Source organism: Hylobates moloch, unplaced genomic scaffold (genome assembly GCF_009828535.3).
Source record: "Hylobates moloch isolate HMO894 unplaced genomic scaffold, HMol_V3 SCAFFOLD_22, whole genome shotgun sequence".
NCBI classification, from domain to species: domain Eukaryota; kingdom Metazoa; phylum Chordata; class Mammalia; order Primates; family Hylobatidae; genus Hylobates; species Hylobates moloch.
The window spans coordinates 18,070,707-18,093,780 of NW_026652297.1; the positions used below are offsets into that span (position 1 = coordinate 18,070,707).

General features: G+C 37.0%; 1 long non-coding RNA gene and 1 pseudogene across 1 annotated transcript in view; one reads left to right on the forward strand and one right to left on the reverse strand.

Annotated features, from left to right (window-relative positions):
* Positions 1-11,939: 11,939 nt before the first annotated feature.
* LOC116461654 (60S ribosome subunit biogenesis protein NIP7 homolog) lies at positions 11,940-12,482 on the reverse strand (annotated as a pseudogene).
* A 1,942-nt stretch (positions 12,483-14,424) lies between these two features.
* The window catches only part of LOC131382290 (uncharacterized), a 57,014-nt gene continuing 48,364 nt past the window's right edge, over positions 14,425-23,074 (forward strand). Inside the window, exons 1-2 of the long non-coding RNA XR_009211607.1 lie at positions 14,425-14,509; positions 18,919-18,983. This is a non-coding gene — a long non-coding RNA (uncharacterized LOC131382290). The remainder of the gene's footprint in view (positions 14,510-18,918; positions 18,984-23,074) is intronic.

Consider the following 23,074-nt stretch of genomic DNA (forward strand, 5'->3'; position numbering starts at 1 on the left):
TGGTTGGTTGTTTGTCTTTAGTGGTTTTTCTCGAGATTTACCTGGCCACACGTATTTAGTTTTCTGTGTTTCTCTATACTTTACTGTAATTGTATAGACTTGAAATTATTTACAACATATGACAAATTATGACATGAGAATTTCTTGACATATGTATCTGCATATATATATAGGTTCCACAATTTTTTTTTGTAAATGATAGCCTGGCTTCCCCAGCTCACTTAATCCTACCCCAGGAACTCTAGTTTTATTATTAATGTGAATGAGAATATCTTTTTAAATAGTATAATGAAGTTCATATATAAAGGATTTTGAATTTATAATATTTTATTAACAAAAACATGCTTTCATTTAATTACAGGAAATTATCTAATTTGATTATATTTTCAAAGATGGATGAGGAGAGAAAAGAAAATACTTATTCTGTGGTCTAACAATTTTAAACTATTATTGAAATTTTAACTGGTTAAGAAAAAGGCCTGTGTTCTTTTTCCTTATTAAATTTAACCACAGCTGCTCTTTTACAATATATACACTGCTGAGGGTTTGCTAATTCAGGTGTTCTTACTAATTAATTCAAATACTTCTTGTATTATCAGATTTGAGAAAACTCAAGAACCTTATGTGGTTTTTTCCATAAAGGGTTTTGAAGTGAACAAGATTTCCAATCTGCTATGAAATTATTATATTCAGACATTTTCAGTCATCAGCACTTGAAGGAAATATAATGTAGTTTAAAAAACTCACAGGCAAGTTCGTTATCCTCTTTGAGTCTTAGTTCCGTCTTCTGTAAACTTCGGATATTGATACTTACCTTGAGAGACATTTGCAGGAGTTATATAACTTATGTAGAGCACTTCATTACTGAGCACACACTATAGTTAATATCAGGGTCTCCAGCTTGTTTATGTAATCCTTGTCCTTGAGTTTTTAAATGAAACAGGTTTGCTGTAGTTCTTATCATCAGAGGACTAACCAGATGCAGATAATACAGATAATAACTTATATAGAGCAGTTCATTACTGAGCACACACTACAGTCAATGTCAGGGTCTCCAGCTTCTTTATGTAATCCTTGCCCTTAGCGTTTTTAAATGAAACAGGTTTGCTGTAGTTCTTATCACCAGAGGACTAACCAGATGCTAATAATATAGAATGTCAGTTAAGCAGATATTCTGTATTATTAGCAGAACGGGGAAAGTTCAAGTGTTCATTCTTGACAACCATATTTGAATACTCCTATCATGAAAAATCATTAAATAGTTCATTTTATTTATTATAGAGAACAGAGTTGACTTGTTCAATTCATCTGTGAATGTTAACAATGCAAAAAAGACTTAGATGCATGGAATTTCGACAGTCACAATATATTTTAAAAATGGTGATCCAAAACTTGACCATGAGGAAGTTCTTAGAATGACAATGACTCATTCATACCTAAATCAAGGTGAGTTAATCAGGTGCAACAAAAGCTTTTTTTTCCCACTAATTTTGTTAAAGATCATTGCAACCACATAGAAAGAAAGGATATCTATTCATTAATCTTGGATAATTTATTCATATTATGCTTATCTGAGAACATAAAACTTCATTACCCAAATTATTGCTGGCTTTGAGCATATAAAGATGATATGACTGTTATTTCCATGTAAAAATTTTGTCAATGAAAAGATGATTTTTTTTCTTCTTATGAGCAACAGTAAGTAAGGTGGCAGCCACCTACTTAGCTTAAAGGAAAATAAAACATAAAAGAAGTAGTATTTCAAGCTCAACTAATTAGCTTTTAAAGTTACTGGTTCTCAAATCTATACTGTGAATTCTGAGAAAAAAAAAAAAGAGTAAATCAACGTAAACCAAAATAAAAAGCACATACTAACAGCCAATTTGAAAAAAAGTCTTACTAATATAGAAGAAACTCACATATACTAGTCACTGCAAATGTTAAAGTTACTTTGGGTCTATTCCTAATCTGCCTGTCAGACAAACTTTGAGAGTTGAAGGATTATACATCATACTACTATAGAGACACTTGCACACATATGTTTATTGCAGCACTATTTACAATAGCAAAGACCTGGAACCAACCCAAATGCCCATCAATGATAGACTGGATAAAGAAAATGTGGCACATATATACCATGGAATACTATGCAGCCATAACAAAGAATGAGTTCATGTCCTTTGCAGGGACATGGATGAAGCTGGAAACCATCATCCTCAGAAAACTAACACAGGAACAGGAAACCAAACACTGCATGTTCTCATTCATAAGTGTGAGTTGAAAAATGAGAACACATAGACACAGGGAGGGGAACATCACCCACCGGGGCCTATTGGGGGATGGGGAGAAAGGAGAGGGAGAGCATTAAGACAAATACCTAATACATGCGGAGCTTAAAACCTAGATGACAGGTTGATAGGTGCAGCAAATCACCATGGCACATGTATACCTATGCAACAAACCTGAACGTTCAGCACATGTATCCCAGAACTTAAACTAAAATTTTGTTTAAAAAAGGCTTTTTTAAAAAAAAGTCTATAACCATCAGCGCATGTATCCCAGAACTTAAAGTAAAATTTTTAAAAAAGTATGGTTTGAACATGTTAAGTTTTAGAAACCCTGTATATTTCCAGAGTAAATACTATTGCCTACCCAATATCATTTTCCTCTTCTTCCCTACAAGTTGAAGGTGGCAATGTGCCACCTACAAGTACTACATTGTCAACCTCCTGTCAGATGGGCTGACCATATCAGAGATGACATAAGTCTGGCCGATGAAACATAAGCAGACATTGTTGGTGTGGGCTACCAGATTCAGCTAGTAGGTGTCCTTTTTTCCCCACCCTTTATGTTTTTTTGTGCCCAGAGCATAGTTGTGATGGCTAGAGCTGCTTGTCTCTGGGCATCTGCTTCATTTCTGAATTCATTACTCGATGATGTTATATTTTCTAAGGGTTGGGCTATTGAGTGTCATGCAAATAAAAAGAAATTAATAGAGTATTACTATTTCAGCACAATATAGTAAGAGGCTACCAATAAAAATAGCCACATTAATGGGCTTCACAGAACAAAGTGCAATTTTGTTTGGTATTCCTTTGAAACTCTTCACCAGAGTACAGCACAACTGGAATCTCTAAATACTACCTAAATAATAAGTAAAGTAGAGCAAAAAGAAAATAGTGTACTATACTAGAAAGAAACAGAGGTTTAGTTACAGCAAGTAAGGTATTACTTTTTTTCTTGTTTATAACTGTCTTCTGACAATGTATTTACTTACTAGGGGACATATTTTTTTCTCTCTTTGCTCTACCTTACAAGTGTTCAAATCCCAGTTCTACATTATTAGACACTTAACTTTTGAGCCTCAATTTCTTTATCAATGAGATGAAGGTAATAATTCATGTCAACAACAGTTGTTTTGATATTATATAAGGATCAAGATATGCTATGCTATGTAATATTGATGAACCAATATTATTTAATATTATAAGTGTATATAATAGAAAAATAAAACTCGTAAACTCTAAAAAATGGGATCAGGGAGAGGGAGATAGTCTAAATGTGCCAATTCTTTATTTAATAACAGGGAGTGAATTAATACTTCCCCAGATTTTAAAAACCAAGAATGAAGGGCAGAAGGAAAATAACGTTTATGGATCATTTAGTAAGCACCACTCATTCTCCATAAGTGTTAACTTTCTCCCTTCCTTATATGCCTTTTGTTTTCTTCCTGTGTAATTCTTGAAGCAGATAATGCAATATTTGGAGCAGTACTGTATTAAGTAAGTATTTAGGGCACCAGGAAAGCAAGGACCATCAAGATGAAATAAACTTGAAAAGGATTTGCTAATTAATGTTTTATAAAAAGCATCAAAATTATAATCACAGTGGAGAAATTAGAACTTTGTTGTGTTTCCTTCACTAATTTCATGAGTATAGAATTGAGGACCTCTAGCGATATAAAACCAGCTCTGAATTCGAGAGATTTAAAAAAAAAATCTGTGAAAATATGGAACAAGAGGCTTTATATAACTATGATGAAAACAGGAAATGAAGATAGGCCTGAGAGATCAAAGGAGAGTTATAAGAGAAGGCTTTGCTGGACATTGAAAGTTTACCACGCACCCTGCTCTGTTAGAACAGCCTGTTGTTACCTGTTGCTAACCCCATCTGTACAGTTGAAGATGCTCCCCAAAGTTCAGAGAGCTAATAGGATTTGTCCAAAGCCTCATAGTCAAGTAAGTGCCAGAGTTAGAATTTGAACCCAAATCCACTTGGTTCCATGGCCCAGCATTCTCTAAGAGCAATCACTGACTGCTGTTTTTTTTTATAAGTCAAATGGTACACTGTGAGTAAATGGAATAAACTGACTGAGATCTTCTTTTGGTCCTTCCTCTGGGAATTTTAAGATTTTATGTCATGACTAGAACATAAACTGTGTAGTGGTTATTATTACTGTCAGTAGGTGGGGGAAAAGATATGTACATATGGAGGTCACAGATAGTCTTAGGGGGATTACAAAGGTGATAAATAGAATTTCCACTGCAGAAAAAATGTATATGTTAATAGTTATTTAGAAATGTTGTAGTTACATTTTTCCTGAGATTCATTATCATTTCCACTCTAAGGATTTTCCAACATGTAGTCTTATTTATAGGCTTAGTTATATCAGCTTCCCCTTTATGATCTGAAAGCAGAGTCTTTCAAAAATTATATGAATAGATTGGATTAAGGAACTCTTTTAAAATATACCAGATCATTAAATGTAATTGCCTTCTTATACTTGTTTTTTCTGTATAATCGGAGAAGACATATACGTACTTTAATATGGATTTCTTTAACCTATGTGTCGGTGTGTAAATATTGATTACTGGAAAACCATGTGTTAGTTCACTTGGGCTGCTGTAACAAAATACCATAAACTTACAACTTATAAACAACAGAATTTGCTGGGCGATTGGGTGCGGTGGCTCATGCCTGTAATCCCAACACTTTGGGAGGCTCAGGCAAGTAGATCACTTGAGTCAAGGAGTTTGAGACCAGCCTGGGCAACATAGTGAGACTCTGTCTCTACCAAAAAAAAAAAAAAAAAGCTGGGCATGGAAAAAAAAAAACCAAAAACCTGTGGTTCCAGCTACTCAGGAAGCTGAGATAGGAGGATCACTTGAGCCTGGGTTATTGACACTGCAGTGGGCTGTGACTGTGCCACTGCACTCCAGTCTGAGTGACAGAGTGAGACCCTGTCTCAATAATAATAACAATAATAATAATAAAGCCCAGAATGTATTTCTCCCAGTTCTGGAGCCTGGGAAGTCCAAGGTGCTAGCAGATTTGGTGTTTGGTGTGAACTCTCTTTCTGTAGACGGTGTATAGCAGTGTCCTCATATCATGGAAGGGGTAAGGGATTTCTCTCAGGCCTCTTTTATAAAGGCATTAATCTTCCCAAAGGCCCAACCTCCTAATACCATCACCTTGCAGGGTAGGATTTCAACATACAAATTTTGGGGGGTTGCAAACACTCAGGCTATAGCAATATGTAACTATTAGAAAACTATGTTTGCCATAAGATATTTCTGTATTTATATATGTTAAACGTATAATTTAAGATTGTTTCCAAATATGAACATGAAATAGCATTTATTTTTGAATTTAAATCTCTGTCAGCAACCAAATTGATTCTAAAACATAAACCCAGGTTTGGCAAAAATGTCCTTGACACAGTGAGAAATTCAAATAGACAATGGTTTCACGGTGCCTTAGCTGTGAAACAAGTGAAACTGGAAAATTCTTTTTATTGAACACTTTCCAAGAAAATACACTATTTCTTATTAAGGTTTTCATACTATCTCATATAATTAAGGAAAAGATATCCTAGTTAATCCAAAGTTCTGGTTAATTTGGGGCCAATTTTTTAAGAAATGTCATATGTCACATATCATCCTATCTCATATATATCATTTATTGAACAGCTACTTTGTGCTGGGCACTCTACTAAGGACTTTAATGCATCACCTCATTTTATTTTCATAACACACAGGAAGACACTGTTATTATCCCCATTTTACAGATGAGGAACCCAATACTTTAGAGAGGTTGTTGAGTTTTCCCACGTCATATCACTAGAAAGCAGTAGTGCTTTTCAAACCAGGTCTGTTGGATTTCAAAGTCCATGCTGCAAATCACTACATTTCATTTAGTACATACGCTCTAGTAGCCATGACTTCCTCTTTCCTTAGTCATTCAGGAGTCACTTCTGGTTATCATTCTACTAAAAACTTATGTTAGAGATTTTCAAATGAAGGAAAGACAGTGCAACTCTTTCACACTTGGTTCATAGAGCATTTTCTCAGAATAACATGGCTTACAACTTGTGTTTTATTCTTATAAATATAATTTTATAATACTATATTATCTTTTTATTAAAATCTGTCCTACAGATAAACTATCTCCTCAAAAACATCATGTCTAGGAGCACAAAATTTTAAATAACAGAAAATACGACTTGCCCACATCTGTAGCCTTCCTCAGTTCTAGCCCATCTGTAGGCTAAATTAGGAGTAAAAGAAATGGAAATAAAATAGTCTATTTCTAGTGAAAGCAAATAAATGACAAAGGGGAAGTAAAACTGCAAAATAATCTAAAATCAACTGAAATTAAACTGTGTAGCATTGAAGTTGGTGGATTAAAGAGGGGATTTTCATAGTTTTTTTTTTTTTTTAAGTAAAATGGCTGTATCTTAGTGTTTGAGTTAACTTATTATATAACCAGTTGACATGAACACAAGGTCCAAGTCTACATGACAGCAGGTAGATTAAGAAATCAGGTCCTAGAAGCCATTGGCTCTTTCCTTTGTTTCCCTTAGCTTTACCCCTTAACTCACATACTTCCTCTTCCATTTGGTAAAAGATGTCTTAAGAAAAGGAAAAACCTAGCTCAACAATGGGAACACTCTCTCAATATTTTAAGAAGGGAGCAGGTGGATTTATTACTACCTGGGCAGTTAGCAGTGGTGGTGACCTATACAAAATATGGGCAGGGATTTCTAGTTTTATCTCCAAAAATGTTTAATATACTTGTCTTTATTTTCCTCTTCAGCTTTAATTTTTTTTGTTGTTTTGCCTCACTTTTATCACCCTACCCAACTTTACTCAAACGGACTTTTGTACAGAAAATGACCAAAGGCATTCAGCCATCAACAGCTAAAGAGGCCTTCTACGTAGTCAGGCCATCTCTCAGCCAACATTTATTACAACAACCCAATTAATGTCATTCTTAAGAGTCTGCTGACTTCAGTGGCATTTCGATTACACAATTTTAGGTTATTAGAGTGGTTCTCACTGAGAAGGGGAACCAAACATTCCTTGTTGCCCTCCCTTCAGGATATGCTCTTGAATATTTCTTCCACTGAAGGTTTCCTGGAAATGGTGAATCCAGTACGGCAAAGCAGGTGGAATGGAGTAGTGAGTTGGCTGTCCCAAAGAAAGTCTGACTGCCTCTGCTTGGTTCACCAGCGGCCAGCTAGAAATACCACAATCATTATTACAGATCATTCCCGTTAACTCATAGTCCTGAGATCTCACTCAGGTCTCTAGCAACTCAGACTGTGAGTGGTAAATTTCAATTCTGTCTGTTGAGGGGCCAGAGTGAACCATGTAATTCCCGAGACTCAAACAAGCCTCTGAAGAGAAGCTGCTTATCTGATTTGCATAAAAACTTTGACTGCACTAGTCAGATAGGGTCATCACAGTTTTAAGAATCAATAAATCAAAATTCCCAGATAAATTATGAAGATCATAAAAGGATTTGTTTAGACTAGTTGAATATACTCTGTTTTATTAGAAGGATGGAGTTTTTACAAAACATCAATTTTTGCCATAGCACATGAAATAGCTACAAAACGCATGTAGTAGGAAGCTAATAAGTAATTCTGCTTCCCTGAGGAACTGATTTGACAGCAGCCCAAATAGCCTTCAAAGCGCTAATTTAGTTTCTGTCCCATCCTGCTTTCTGTTATCCCTATTTCCTCCTTGTGACCCAGTATATGATTCAAATAGAAGCTGTCTAGGGTCATTAAAGCAAGCTGTTGCAGAAGCTGGGCTGTTGATTCAACATTTGGCAGACTGTTCCGTGAAAGCCTTGATTTCATTTTTGTTAGGCCAGCAAACAATAGCAGCACACTGGCTCTGCTGATAAAAAGAACAAAGAAAACAAACCAATAAGACATTTCTATTTCTAAACAAAAGAAGGAGGGGGTTTCTCCCTATTCCACACCTTTCTGGCATCAGAAAGTCTTAAGTAGCCAGAATGAGAATTGATTAATTCTCTGATAGTAAAGGTTTAAAACCAAAATTCATAAAAATACATAAATAAGTAAAGTAGATAATTGTCTTTCTCCCAGCCCTTCACTTCCTACACTGATGACCCTCTTCTCTTCCTACTCTGTTCTACATTGCTATCTGCTCAGTACAATTATTCTCTTTATAAAGCAGGCTATTTAGAAGGGAAAAGATTCACCACTTTGTAACCTTCATGCTGCCATGAGCAGTGTCCTGGTTTATAGTTCAAAGCTGATATTGACCAGCATGTCAGAAGAATTTGTACAGTACTTTCTACTTGTCACTGCACAAAATGGAATTTTGATGATAAAGTTAATCACTATAGATCCTAAATTAGGTAAAGCAAGAGCCCACTTCGGGTGCTTATATTAATAAAACAATCCAGGCATTAGACACATCTTAGTATGAACCTGCATATCTCCAAAATTTTTGATCAGACTAATGACAATCTGAGCACTGAGAAGAGGAGAAATTTTTCATGGCTGAAAGCATAACTCGTTACAATCAGCATAATTCTTACCTGCTTAACAAGCAGCAAATTAATAATGTCACATTAAGGAAGCTTGGGCTTTTGTTGATCAGTGTCTTCTGGAAACAGGCCACTTGGAGCAGTCATATCCTGAATGACGCAATTTGTAAAGGGGTCTTAGTCTAACACAGGGAAGCTTCAGGCAAGCTCACCCTTATCTCCAGTGAGTCTTTTCAAACACTATTTGCTGAGGTCCTTTAATATAACTTGTCCAATTTTTTTTTACAAAAAAGCATAAATCAAAAACTGATGAGAAGCCCTATATTGGAATCTACCACAATTAACATTTTGTGGTGGCATTACAAAAAACTGTTTCTTAATTTCACTGTGCTTTTCTATAGTACCCAAATTTTTGATCTTGAACAAAATAAAACAGTAAGAAATATTTTTCAGAATCTTACCATTTTCTAGTTGCTGCATAGCTTAGGTAAAATTGAATGGGTGAGTAATAAATCAACAGAAAGTCTCAGTGGTCATTTCATAGTTGTATTAGTCCATTTTCACACTGCTATAAAGAACTGCCCAAAACTGGGTAATTTAAAAAGGAAAGGGGTTTAATTGATTCACAGTTTAGCATGGCTGGCCTCAGGAAACTTACAGTCATGGCAGAAGGCGAAGGGGAAGGAAGGCACCTTCTTCACAAGGCAGCAGGAAGGAGAATGAACACAGAAGGAGCTACCAAATGCGTATAAAACCATCAGATCTCATGACAGCTCACTCACTATCATGAGAACAGCATGGAGGAAATCGTCCCCATAATTCAATTACCTCTACCTGGTCACTCCCTTGACATGTGGGGATTATGGAGATTATGGGTATTACAATTCAACATCAGAGTTTGGGTGGGGACACAGCCAAACCATATCAATAGTCTTATTTTATTTGGGGGTAAGGATCAGAATCTAGGCATGACTTTGTTATCACAAGGAAGAAAATACCTTGTAAGGTCAAATAGTAGGGAGAAAAAATACGGAATCATACTTTAGTTTACCCAAATATAGTAGGCTCTCACATCTCAGTGTGCATATGAAGTTTGAGTAATGTCCAGTCAAGATCAGAAACCTCTATCTTCAGCCAGAGTGGATTAGACAGAAGAAATGTCCACAGTGGCAATTTGGTTTCTTCTCAAGTATACTTCTGCACCTAGGACCAAAAGAATCAGCATCACCTGGAAACTTGTTAGATCAGCAAATTCTCAGAATTTACCCTAGACCAACTGAATCAGAGTCTCTGTGGATAGGGCCCATAAATCTGTTTTAACAAGTTGGATGTGATTCTGATGCACATTCAACTTACAGACCTACTGGAATACAAATTCAGTAGCAGTTTAGAGTGGGAACTTTGGAACCAGACTACATGACATTGAATCCCATGTCTATCACTTACTAGTAGTTCTTCAAGAAAGCGAAATTTAAGCAAGTTATTAAAACCCTTTGTGTCTCAGTTTCCTCATCTAAAAATGGGGCTAGGAATAATAGCTTTTAAATGTTTGTTAAGACTAGAGCAGTAAATATTTATGAAGCACTTAGACTAGTCTCTGACACATGCTAAGTGCTTTGAAAGTTTCCCATTATTCTCTTAGGACTGTAGGAATATCCAACTTAATGTTTCTGGAATCTCTAAGTCCCAATAGGAAAGCAAACATGTATCTCATATCAAACAAGTATCATGTCATTTATGCATTTGTTCATCAAATATTTATTGAAAATCTACTAAGTTTAAGGTATAATGTTATGTTCTTCACATTTTTAGATAGTAACTCATAATCTTAAAAGACATATTTAAGAGTGCATTAGTCAGAAGCCCAGATGATGGTAACTGGATCAGACTGGGAGGTTTAGAAATGGAAAAAAAAAAAAAGCAAACAAACAAAAAAACCCCCTGCTTTAAAGAAAAGTTTATCTATTTAACCAAAAACAGAATAGAAGATACACATAATACTCCCCATCAATGAGTATTCCTAACCTCATCTTCACTTCTCTTCTAATTGTAATACTATTTTCCATGTGACAGTGGTGGACTGATTACTGTATTTGCTACCTCAATTTTGTTAAACATGCTTATTTAAAAGAAGGATGTATAACTCAATAAAGAATACAATTATTTCTTTTATTCAACTGATTTTGCTCTCTCAATTTTATTTCCACTTGATGAATTTGCCTGACAATCTTGATGCACACGTGGAAATTTTGCCTTTATAGATCAAAAGCTGTCTCAAGTATTGGACTGTAGGTTTTTTTGTTTATTTTATTTATTTATTTTTACAATTTCTACCTATCTACTCTGATTCAGGTACTATCATCTGGTCTCCTGACTGACATAATTCACTCTTAAATATGGCTTTTAAGATTATGAGTTATATAAAAATGTTCAGCATCATGTCTTGAACCTAGTATATTTTCAATAAATATTTGATGAATGAATACACAAATGAATGGTATAATACTTGCTTCATATAGAAGACATGTTTGCTTTCCTACTGAGAATATGTATATTTTCCCATCCTTTATTTATTTATTTTAATTTTTTTTGAAACGGAGTATTCTATTTATCACAAACACAAAGATCAGAAACCCCATTTTTGAGCCATCTCTGTATATAATAAGAATCCAGCCTGCATCTGTCAGTGATAGAGAGTACAGTAAACTAAGATGTCCCTGAAGAGGCCATAGTGTTGACAAAATTCAGCATGATGGTGGAGTCTACACGAACACAGGAAACAAAACTCGGCCCTTCCACACAGCTGTCCTTGCAATGACTTCTTTTTTTTTTTCTTTTTTTGAGACGGAGTCTTGCTCTGTCGCCCAGGCTGGAGTGCAGTGGCGCAATCTCGGCTCACTGCAAGCTCCGCCTCCCGGGTTCAAGCCATTCTCCTGCCTCAGCCTCCCGAGTAGCTGGGACTACAGGTGCCCACCACCACGCCTGGCTAATTTTTTGTATTTTTAGTAGTGACGGGGTTTCACTGTGTTAGCCAGGATGGTCTTGATCTCCTGACCTCATGATCCGCCCGCCTCAGCCTCTCAAAGTGCTGGGATTATAGGTGTGAGCCACCGTGCACGGCCAATGACTTCGTTTTAAGTCAATGTCTCTTCATGCCACGCATATTCCCCAATGTCTGCTTGATAAAGTACCACAATCGCCATGGGGTCTACTTTTCTGCAGTCTTGTGTAGATTTTGCTGCCACCCCAAAACCCAAAGGGATGTCTGCCATGGAGTACACCACCACTCCCTGGTACTGAGAAGTATTTTCGGTGATTCGACCCAGACCATATTTCAACACATGGTTCCCATAGAGGAAGGACTGCTCTGCACCATGCTTTATCCACGCTTTATACTTGGCATAAGGTGCAAGGTAATTCAGGGCTGTGACGTGAACCGAAACTTGTTGGTCTTAGTGACTTTTCCGAAGCAGGTCCCCAGTGACACCAGCTTGTCCCCAGAGATATTGGCATCCAAGCTTCACAATCTTCTCACTCACATAGTACACCTGGTCGTTGTGCAGCCAGAAACAGTAGGTGCGGTCGGGCCGGTCCGGCAGCAGCTGAAGATTCTCCCTGATGTATTTCACAATCTTCTCAAACATGACACGGGTCTCCTCTTCAGTCAAAGGCTGCATTTTCCTGCTGGGTTGGAACACCAGATCCTCGTGCCTCAGTCTTATTTATTTATTTTTAAGAGATGGAATTTCTCCCTGTTGTCCAAGCTGGAGTATAGTAGTGTGATCATAGCCTACTGCACCCTCGAACTCCTGGGCTCAAGTGATCCTCCTGCCTCAGCCTCTCGAGTAGCTGGGACTACAGGCACACACCCATACTTTTAATCAATGCGTATTATATTTGAGTTGTGTTTCTTGTAAATAGCATAGAGTTGAGTCACAGTTTTTAAAAATCCATTTTGACAATTTCTTTTTTTTTTAAAAAAATCTCACTTTTTAGAGGTCTGACATATAAAAGAAGTTTTTACATGAAACTTGTATATATAAAATGTATACTGCTTGATGAGCTTAGGGAAAATTCCTATTTTTAAATCAGTATGTTCGGATCATTTACATTCATGTTACGATTGATATGTGTGGATTTAGATTAATGGTACTACAAAATTTGGCTGCTGTTATTTACTTTTCAGAGTCTTCAAATACTTGTTCTTGCCTCTGTCCAGGGTTTGTAATTATATTCAGTGTGAGAAAAGGTGTGAAGCATGCTTACTCCTTCTTACGTGAAACTGGAACTCTGGGGATAATTATTGTTAGAGCTCCCCTTAAATCTAGGGATCAGAGTCCAAGTTTTTGAATCTTACGTGAACTTTTTTTTATCAGATCACAATCTCAAATTTGCTTTTAAAAGCTATTTTCCTCCAGCAATTAAAACAGTGCTCTCCAAAACTCCCAGGATGAGCTGCTCAGAAAACTCTTCCCAGTGTACTGCTATGGTTTCAGGAGTTCCCCATAGTTCGGACTTGCTTCAGGTGAGCATTCATGATGTTGTAGACTTTTCTAACCAGACCAAACCAAATCTCTAGATGGCTAGTGTCACCAAATAATTGTATCTATTAATTTTTTTTCAACCAATGTTTTTAAAGCACTTATTATGGGTCAGGCTCTGTTCTAAGTATTGGGGATGTGGTAGTGAACAAGAAAAGGCCCTTGCTCTAGTGGGTGAGGGGGAAGAAATAAAGACAATAAATATATAGAAATATGACTGAATCAGACAGTTTAGTGCTAAGTGATATGAAGAAATTAAATCAGGGTAATGGGCTAGAAAGTAATGGGGACGACAAGGACAGAGTAGCCGCTTTACCCAATTGGTCAGAGAAAGCCTCTCTAGAAGGTGACATTTGAGTTGAGGCCTGAGTCTTGATAATAAAAGAATCTGGTGAACAAATGGGTGGCAGAAGGTTTCAGGAAAAGAGAAATAAAATTGCAAAGACTTGATCTACTTTTTGTTCTACCTTTTCTTCTGCATTTCTGACCACAGAATTTAAATCTACATGAGGAAAAGTGTTTTCTTCCCCCAACAGCTGGGAACCTTAATTGAAACTTGAAGTGTGTAAACTAAACATACAAACCTCAAACCATGTAAGCTACCCCAGAATTAGACTGATATAACTCACTCCCCAATATTTTTTTTCTTCAGATTAGTGATACCCAAATTCTGGCCCAATATTAAGGGAATTTGGACAGAGTTTTAGCTAGGTATAATGTTTTGAAGGAGGGAGTCAGATCATCTGATCGTGGATAAGAAATCCAGATGTACTATTCCATTCTTTCACAAAAGACACCAAAACATATTATTTGCATTTAAATCACATTTTTAAACTGCCCTGAAAGCAAGCATGCAAAGACCACCTGTGGACTGTAGATGGCAGACTATACCCACAAACTAGTGGTTGAACCCTCTGAGCAACCTCAGAAACATTTGGGAAAGACTATGGGCCCCAGCTTCTTGCGTCACAATGATTATACCCTGCAAAAGATCTATAACAACGATATTTACAAGTGTTGGAACAATGGGAAGGTTCTGTATACTGATACCACTGAAGTTACCCCCTCATGGTAACGAGACATTTGAGAGGCCCTGCTCTGAGAAATACTATTTTAGTGACTAAAACATCCCAGACTCAGCCCTATAGGATGAAAGCTAACATGTAAGTAGTACTTACAGATACTGACAATTGTCTGTGATTAAGACTGTTGAGAGAAAGCGGGTGGAGTGGGGGTCTTTGGGGTTCTTAGTACTTTCTAGATTGAAAAACAGTATCTGGTGCACTCAAGCAATATAGTAAGAAAAGGCAGTAAAACTTCCAAAAATGGCATCTTTATAAACGGCATGATTTTGTGACATCAGCCATTTGCTAGCCTAGGGATTCTGTTTGGTTTGGTCTTAGAAAAGTCTACTGTATGATTCTATTTTTATGACTGCCTCGAAAAGACAAAATTATAAAGATGGAGAACAGATTAGTGGTTGTCAGGAGTTATGGGCAGGGAGAAGTGGTGACCAAAAAGAAATAGCACAAGGGATTTTTTGGGGGGCGATGGAACTGTTTTATGTCCTGATTATGGTGATAGACACAGGAAACTATACATATGTTAAAATATAGAGAACGTACACACGCACACACACACACACAAAATTTACTCAAAATAAAATCAAAGAGTAATATAAAAGCGATTTTCCTAGTAATAATGACCTTCAAAAAGCCACGGAAGAAAAGCAAGAGGTTGAAGAAAAAATGCTCTTGAAGAAAAGGAGCCAAATTCTCCACTCCTTCAATCACAGTTACCAAATTTTGCTCAGGTCTCTGCCTTATTCCATAAAAAATATGGCTATTGAGTGAGTCTAAGACAAAAGTCTTCCATAGATACATCATTGAATAATATACACTTATGCTTTAAAGAGTAAATGATAGTTGTTCAGCTATGAATTAGTATTCACTTGTATCATATACAGCTGGGACCATGAACTAGGTCTTTCACAAAATGAAAAAATCTTAATTGTAATTCACCAAAAAATTAAATTAACAAGTTAATTTAATAATAAGCAGCTTAATTAATGGACACATAATGAGTATTTAGACCTGTATTCCACCAACCCATTTATCTAACTTTAATCTGTAATTAAATCTCACTAAAATTCATTAAAATTCAAAAGACATGCTCCTTTTAAGCTTCTAGCTCATAATGGTAGTGTGGACCCAAAAAGTGAGCAGCAGCAAGACATATTGCAAAGAGCGAAAGAACAAAGCCTCCACTGCCTACGAGGGGACCGAAGCAGGTTTCCGCTGCTGGTCTGGGTAGCCTGCTTTTATTCCCTTATTTGGCCCCACCCACATCCTGCTGATTGGTCCATTTTACAGAGAGCTGATTGGTCCATTTTACAGAGAAGTGATTGGTCTGTTTTGCAGAGTGTTGATTGGTCCGTTTTGACAGAGTGCTGATTGGTGCATTAACAAACTTTTAGCTAGACACAGAGCGCTGATTGGTGCATTTACAATCCTTTAGGCAGAAAAGTTCTCCAAGTCCCCACCAGACTAGCTAGACACACAGCACTGATTGGTGCGTTTACAAACCTTTAGCTAGACACAGAGTGCTGATCGATGCATTTACAAACCTTTAGCTAGACACAGAGTGCTGATTGGGGCATTTACAATCCTTTAGCTAGAGGGAAAAGTTCTCCAAGTACCCACCCTCCCCAGAAGGCCAGCCAGCTCCACCTCTCACTGGCACTTGCAGCGGGACTTTGGGGCATCTAGCTGGGGCACTCTGGCAGCGCAGAGTGAGCTCGTCCCCCCAAGAAGCCCAGCAGGCGCCAGGCGGCTGCGCTGAGTGCGGGGCCTGCGGAGCCGGCACCCACCTGGAACCCGCGCCAGCCCGCAAGCACCGCACACAGCCTCGGCTCCCGCCCCCGCCTCTCTCTCCACACTTCACTGCGAGCGTAGGGAGCCGGCTCCGGCCTCGACCAGCCCCAGAGAGGGGCCTCCACAGCGCAGGGGCGGGCTGAAGGGCTCCTCCAGTGTGGCCAGAGCACAGGTGACTGGGTTCTTCCACTCCAAATTCCCAGAGATGCTCTCTACACCACTCCCTACGACTGCCAGGATGGGGGAGGGGTGGCCTCAGTGACTCAGGCCTGATTTTTCTGTCTCTTCAGTGCCTCTTTCAGCAATATGAAGTTAAAACCAGGTACTGTGAGTGCTCACGTGAGTTTTTTGTGTTTTTTTTTTTTTTTTTTTTTTTGAGACTGTCTCTCCTTGCTCCTCAGATTGCAGGCACCCTATTGTGGGACCTTGTGATCATGTAAATTAATACTTAATAAACTCCCCTTTATATATATCTTGTTAGTTCTGTCCCTCTAAGAGAACCCTGACTAATACACCTTAGTTTTCTCCTTTTGGGAGATTAGCTGAATTAATTCATGTTTATCTCTGAATGAGCACAATGTTAAGTACCCAATGTTAGCTATTATTAGTAAGATGAGTAAATTAGGACTCCTATCCTTCCCTCTACTCCTTTCCCACTCTTCTGTGTGCACTGTTCTCCCACCCTCACAACTTTTGTTAGCTTTGGTCATCTCTTCTGTAATCATAATTAATCCTTGCATACTTTATTCACTGGTTGAATCTAAAATAAAAAATGTCAATACACAGTGTTTCTATTGTGATTGTGTTAACATTGTTCACTATCCTACGATTTCAAAGTGTCTTATTTTATTTTTTATTGTATGCCTTCATCAAACACTAAGATGATGTATCTGCCTTAAACATATTCCATCTGTGATAAGGGATGTAATATAATTGTTGAAGACGGATTTCCCAGAACCATCTGACTCCTTATTACAATCTGAACCAGCTGCTCTCTGGGCTGGATGCCAAGCTGTCATCCTGACCTTTTTTCACCCAAGTCTTGGGTTGGAGTCAGTGTTCTGGGATCTCAAGTTTTTACGTTTGTTGGATTTAATTCTTGTTCTGGCTAGAGAACGTCTTCAAGTAATTTTCTCGAAAGGGTGCATGATAAATCCACTTGATGAATTTTTACATGCTGGAAAGTGACCTCATTTTTTCCCTCTCACTTTCTCACTTGATTTTTTTTTTTTTTACTGAGTGTGGAATGTTAGGTCCATAATTATTTTTCTCAGAAAGTTGAAGTTATAGCATCTAGGTATTCTAATAAGAAATTACATTCTTTTTCCTTTGTAGGACATAGTGGTCCCCCTCTAGAATCTTTCACAATGCTCTCCATGTCCAAAGTGTTCTAAAATTTCTTGAAAATGTTCTGCGTTTGGGTCTTTTTTTAAAAAAATTCATCTTGCGGTCATGGTTACACTCATGTATACAAGTGATAAACATTATTCAAAAAAATTGCATGTTGAATTGAATTGTGCCATCAGGAAGAAGAAATCCTATAATGCTTAAAGCCTGTGCCACAACATTCAACATTAGATTGTACCATTATGTATGGTTTCTCTAATTGTTTTATGTGTATATATGTTTAATGTCTTGAACTTCATCCTAAGCAGGAAATACATTCTTTTCTCATCTCAGTCTGTCCCTGTCAGTCTTTCAGAAGACCAAAGGTGGTAATTTTGTGCATTAAGAATACCCTGGACTGAATGGTGCTCTCAAGAGGCCAGGAAGATTATCTGTGTAGGAAGGAGAAAGGAGATAAACTAAGTGACTTTAAGTAACTTGGAAAATTTTCTAGCCCACTGTACCCAGGATTTGTGTCCTTTGAGAAAGGGCCATTCATGATTTTCTGTTGGCTTGTGGGAGGGAGAATGCATGTTTTTCCATCCTGGGAAACTCGCTTCATAGTCTGACTTCATGGCCAGACCTGCTTGAAGTCAACCAATGACTAAAGGGCATCCATATACCTGTGTAATTTTGTAGATGTTGCATGTCAGCTTCATTGAGGTCATTGAAACTGGGCCCAGAGGAGATGCAATTTACTTTTATAATAAGGAAGTTAAGATATAGCAAGAGACTAAAGAGAGTTGGAAAGATATCTGCCACCTACATTCAATATTTTTTTGTTTGAAATTATCCTATTTTGTTATTAATAAGATAACAAATCTTTGTAAAACCAACCCTTTGCTTGTTTCTTTCTTTCTACAATATCTACTTTCAGATTAAATTGGTAATAACTTAATCTGGCTCTCCTGTAGAATCTGTCTTTACAATTTTAATGGTTTTTATTTTTTAAGCGCTCTATTACATTTGACCTTGTTTTGAAATCTGTTTCTTTTGTTTTTTTGGGGGAGAATGCTGAGAATGTTGTGTTCCCTTAGAAAGAAATCCTCAATCATAGTAACAGTTTTAATAAGATCACAAGTCTGCCTGTTGTTCTACCATATGAAATTTCCATCACTTTAACAATAGTTGTCATTTCAAGATGTATATAACAAGAGTGAAGAAAACCCCTGATATGGTTTGGCTCTGTGTCCCCATCCTAACAGCAGGTTCCCCCCATGCTGTTCTCATGATAGTGAGTGAGTTCTCACAAGATCTGATGGTTTTGTAAGGGGTTTCCCCCTTCACTCAGCTCTCATTCTCTCTCCTACCAGCCTATGAAGAGGTGCCTTCTGCCATGATTTTAAGTTTCCTCAGGCCTCCCCAGCCATGTGGAACTGTGAGTCAATTAAACCTCTTTTCTTTATAAATTATCCAGTCTCAGATATTTCTTTTTTTTTTTTTGCATTAGTTGAACCATAAAAACTAGTTTAATAGCTTATTTTAAAAGTAACAATGCAGTACATGATAATCATTATATGAAATAATTAGATGTTTATAATATAGTGATTTTGTTATGATCATTTTCTTATAACGACTGAATGCTAAAGACACAGTAACTGAAAAAACTTACCTATTATACTCCCTTTGACTTAGTATTTAGCATTGAATACAAAAGTTCTAATAGCTTCCATATAATTAGGGAAAAAATTTACAAATGCATAAAATAGAAACCAAGGTGAATTCTCATGCTGGTAATCAAATAAAGGCTTTTTACTTAACCCAAACAAAAAAGTCCCTTCCTCAAATTATAGAAACTAAATATTACAAAGTATAAAATTATAAGGTTCTGGTGAGATATTTTAAAGAATCTTTATCTTGAATAGTAGAGTACTGTATAAAAGGTGTTAAAATTTCCATATTAGAAACTTTTTAAAAACAATGAATATCAAACTAACCAAAACCATTAACAGTAGATGCATTATAGGTCAGTTTATAGTTTTCCTCAACATTGAGAGCAAGAGAAAACAGCCTTAAAATATACAACGTTTAGGCAATTGCAATATTTAAGAAATATATATACAATTTATAAAGATTTATAGCATAATTCTTTTTTAAAATCTAATGTCAGTAAGAATTATGCACTGGTGATAAAATGAATAAGAAAAGAGGGGGCCAGGCATGGTGGCTCACGCCTGTAATCCCAGCACTTTGGGAGGCTGAGGTGGGCAGATCACAAGGTCAAGAGATCGAGACCATCCTGACCAACATGGTGAAACCCCGTTTCTACTAAAAAAAAAAAAAATACAAAAATCAGCTGGGTGTGGTGGTGCATACCTGTAATCCCAGCTACTTGGGAGGCTGAGGCAGGAGAATCACTTGAACCCAGGAGGTGGAGGTTGCAGTGAGCCAAGATCATGCCACTGCACTCCAGTCTGGCGACACAGTGACACTCCATCTGAAAATAAAAAAAAAAAAGAAAAAAGAAAGAAAAGAACAATTATAATACCAACCATTTGACAAAATGACACTGCAGAAAATAAATAACCTTCAGGTTTCATTGGTATTCCTTGACCATACAGATTAATCTAAAAATCCTAATAATGGAACATCCTTCAAACTAGAAAACATTTGCAAAATATTTATGCTTCACTTTAAAACATGAATATCCTAAATCATTTACACCATCTTATCACTAAGGCCCTGTCTACATATAAAATAAGTAAAATGAGGAATTGAAATACTGTTTTTAACTGTAGCTAACCCAAGTACACTGCCTCTCCACCTGCCACCCCCACCCCAACAAAGTGTGTGTGTGTGATTTATCAGCTTTAATTTCTACCCTAGGGGAAATTAATTAAAACTACAAACCAGAAACTAGCTTTAACTAGGTTTTTTGGTTTGCATTGGTTTTTAAGTGTTATAAAAACAAAGTGGATAAAGAAACAAAGTATCTTTTTATCAACACATTTGGAATAAAAACTGTATGGTGAGTCTGCGGTTTATATTAGCTCTTCAAACTCTTTGATAATTGATCCTTCAATTACTGTTGGTAATCCAAAAGAATTCAACCAAAGACAAAGAAATGCCTTGTTTAATGTTCTTAAATATTTCAAGTTAAAGTAAAACTTTAATTTGCTAGGTATGCTAGTGTATAGATTGAAAAAAAAATGAGGGAACAAAGAAAAGTACACTAGGATTATTATTTTAGTTTTCCTTTGGTATTAAGAGAAACAGTATCTCTATCAAATCTATTCTGTTGCTTTTCTTAAAAAATATCAATAATTTGGCCAGGCACAGTGGCTCATGCCTGTAATCCCAGCACTTTGGGAGGCCAAGGTGGGTGGATCACGAGGTCAGGAGATCGAGACCATCCTGGCTAACATGGTGAAACCCCATCTCTACTAAAAATACAAAAAATTAGCTGGGCGTGGTGGCGGGTGCCCGTAGTTCCAGCTACTTGGGAGGCTGAGGCAGGAGAATGGCATGAACCCAGGAGGCGGAGCTTGCAGTGAGCCGAGATTGCACCACAGGACTCCAGCCTGACAGAGTGAGACTCCATCTAAAAAAAAAAAAAAAAAAAAAAATTATCAGTAATTTAATGATATTTCTTAAGAAGGGTGAGAATATGACAACAGCTGACACCTGCTTCGTGTATTAAGAAAAATATGGTTAAAACATTTTACTTCCCATAATGATTTACCTATCATAATGATTTACTTTCCTGGAAAACTGAATCATTAGATCATTTATATCTGATAATTGATTAAGGACATCAGACTTTGTTTTCCAATTTTTTCTTTTGTGGGAGTATAAATATGGGGACATGACTATGGGACTATATATTTTCACATTGTTAGCACATTGTTAATACAGTTACTTTTAGGTATTGTCTTTTAGTAGCATTATTAAAGTTAAAAAATAAAGGAAACAGAAGTAAAGAGTTTATAGAAGGATACATAGAAACACAGTACTTATCTCTGAGTGGAGACATTGGAATAGGTTTTCTTTACTTCAAGTTTGATTTACTTTGTATAGCCTTTGTAAGAGGGACGGAGGAAAGTGGTGATGGCAAGTAGCTTTAGATGTTATAGCAACAAAGGGTCACATGTTAAAATTTGGCTTTAAATTTTCCATGGCATGCCGAAAGCTTCTATTTGTTATATTTGTTATAGATTTTTAAAGTTTATTTTTCCTTGCTTGGGCTTGGCAAATATGATCACAGTAAGCACACTACTATTCATTTAATAATAAAATGAGTTTTGGGAACCACGATTGTAATGGTTGATCTTCTTGAGGAGCCATCACTCTTTGTTCTCAAAACACCATTTTAAAACACGCCTAATTCTTTGAGTGCCTTGGCTTTTCAGGTGACACTTATTAAGATTACATTTAAAAATTTGAGCTCATTTCCAACTTCTTTATTCCTTTTTTTTTTATTATTATACTTTAAGTTTTAGGGTACATGTGCACAACGTGCGGGTTAGTTACATATGTATACATATGCCACGTTGGTGAGCTGCACCCATTAACTCGTCATTTAACATTAGGTATATCTCCTAATGCTATCCCTCCTCCATCCCCCCACCCCACAACAGGCCCTGGTGTGTGATGTTCCCCTTCCTGTGTCCATGTGTTCTCATTGTTCAATTTCCACCTATGAGTGAGAACATGTGGTGTTTGGTTTTCTGTCCTTGCGATAGTTTGCTGAGAATGATGGTTTCCAGCTTCATCCATGTCCCTACAAAGGACATGAACTCATCCTTTTTTATGGCTGCATTAGTATTCCATGGTGTATATGTGCCACATTTTCATAATCCAGTCTATCATTGTTGGACATTTGGGTTGGTTCCAACTCTTTGCTATTGTGAATAGTGCCGCAATAAACATAGGCATGCATGTGTCTTTATAGCAGCATGTTTTATAATCCTTCGGGTATATACCCAGTAATGGGATGTCTGGGTCATATGGGATTTCTAGTTCTAGATCCCTGAGGAATAACCACACTGACTTCCACAACGGTTGAACTAGTTTACAATCCCACCAACAGTGTAAAAGTGTTCCTATTTCTCCACATCCTCTCCAGCACCTGTTGTTTCCTGACTTTTTAATGATCGCCATTCTAACTATTCCTTTTTCTAAAACACACACACACACACACACACACCCTAATGCCTACATAATTAAGGTAGTTTCAGACCTCTGAGTTACATCACAGAATCTTGATTAAGTGGACAAACCTGCATGTTCTACTCACCCTGGGGGTTATTGCATAGTTTTTTTTTTTTAATTTCAACTTTTATTTAGATTCATGGGGTATCTGTGCTATATCCATTTATTACATGGATATAGTGTGGGATGCTGAGGTTTGAGGTACAAATGATCCCATCACCCAGGTAGTCAGCATAGTACCCAATAGGTAGTTTTTCAACCCTCACCCCCCTCTTTCCTGCTGCCAACTAGTAGTCTTCAGTGTCTATTGTTCCCATC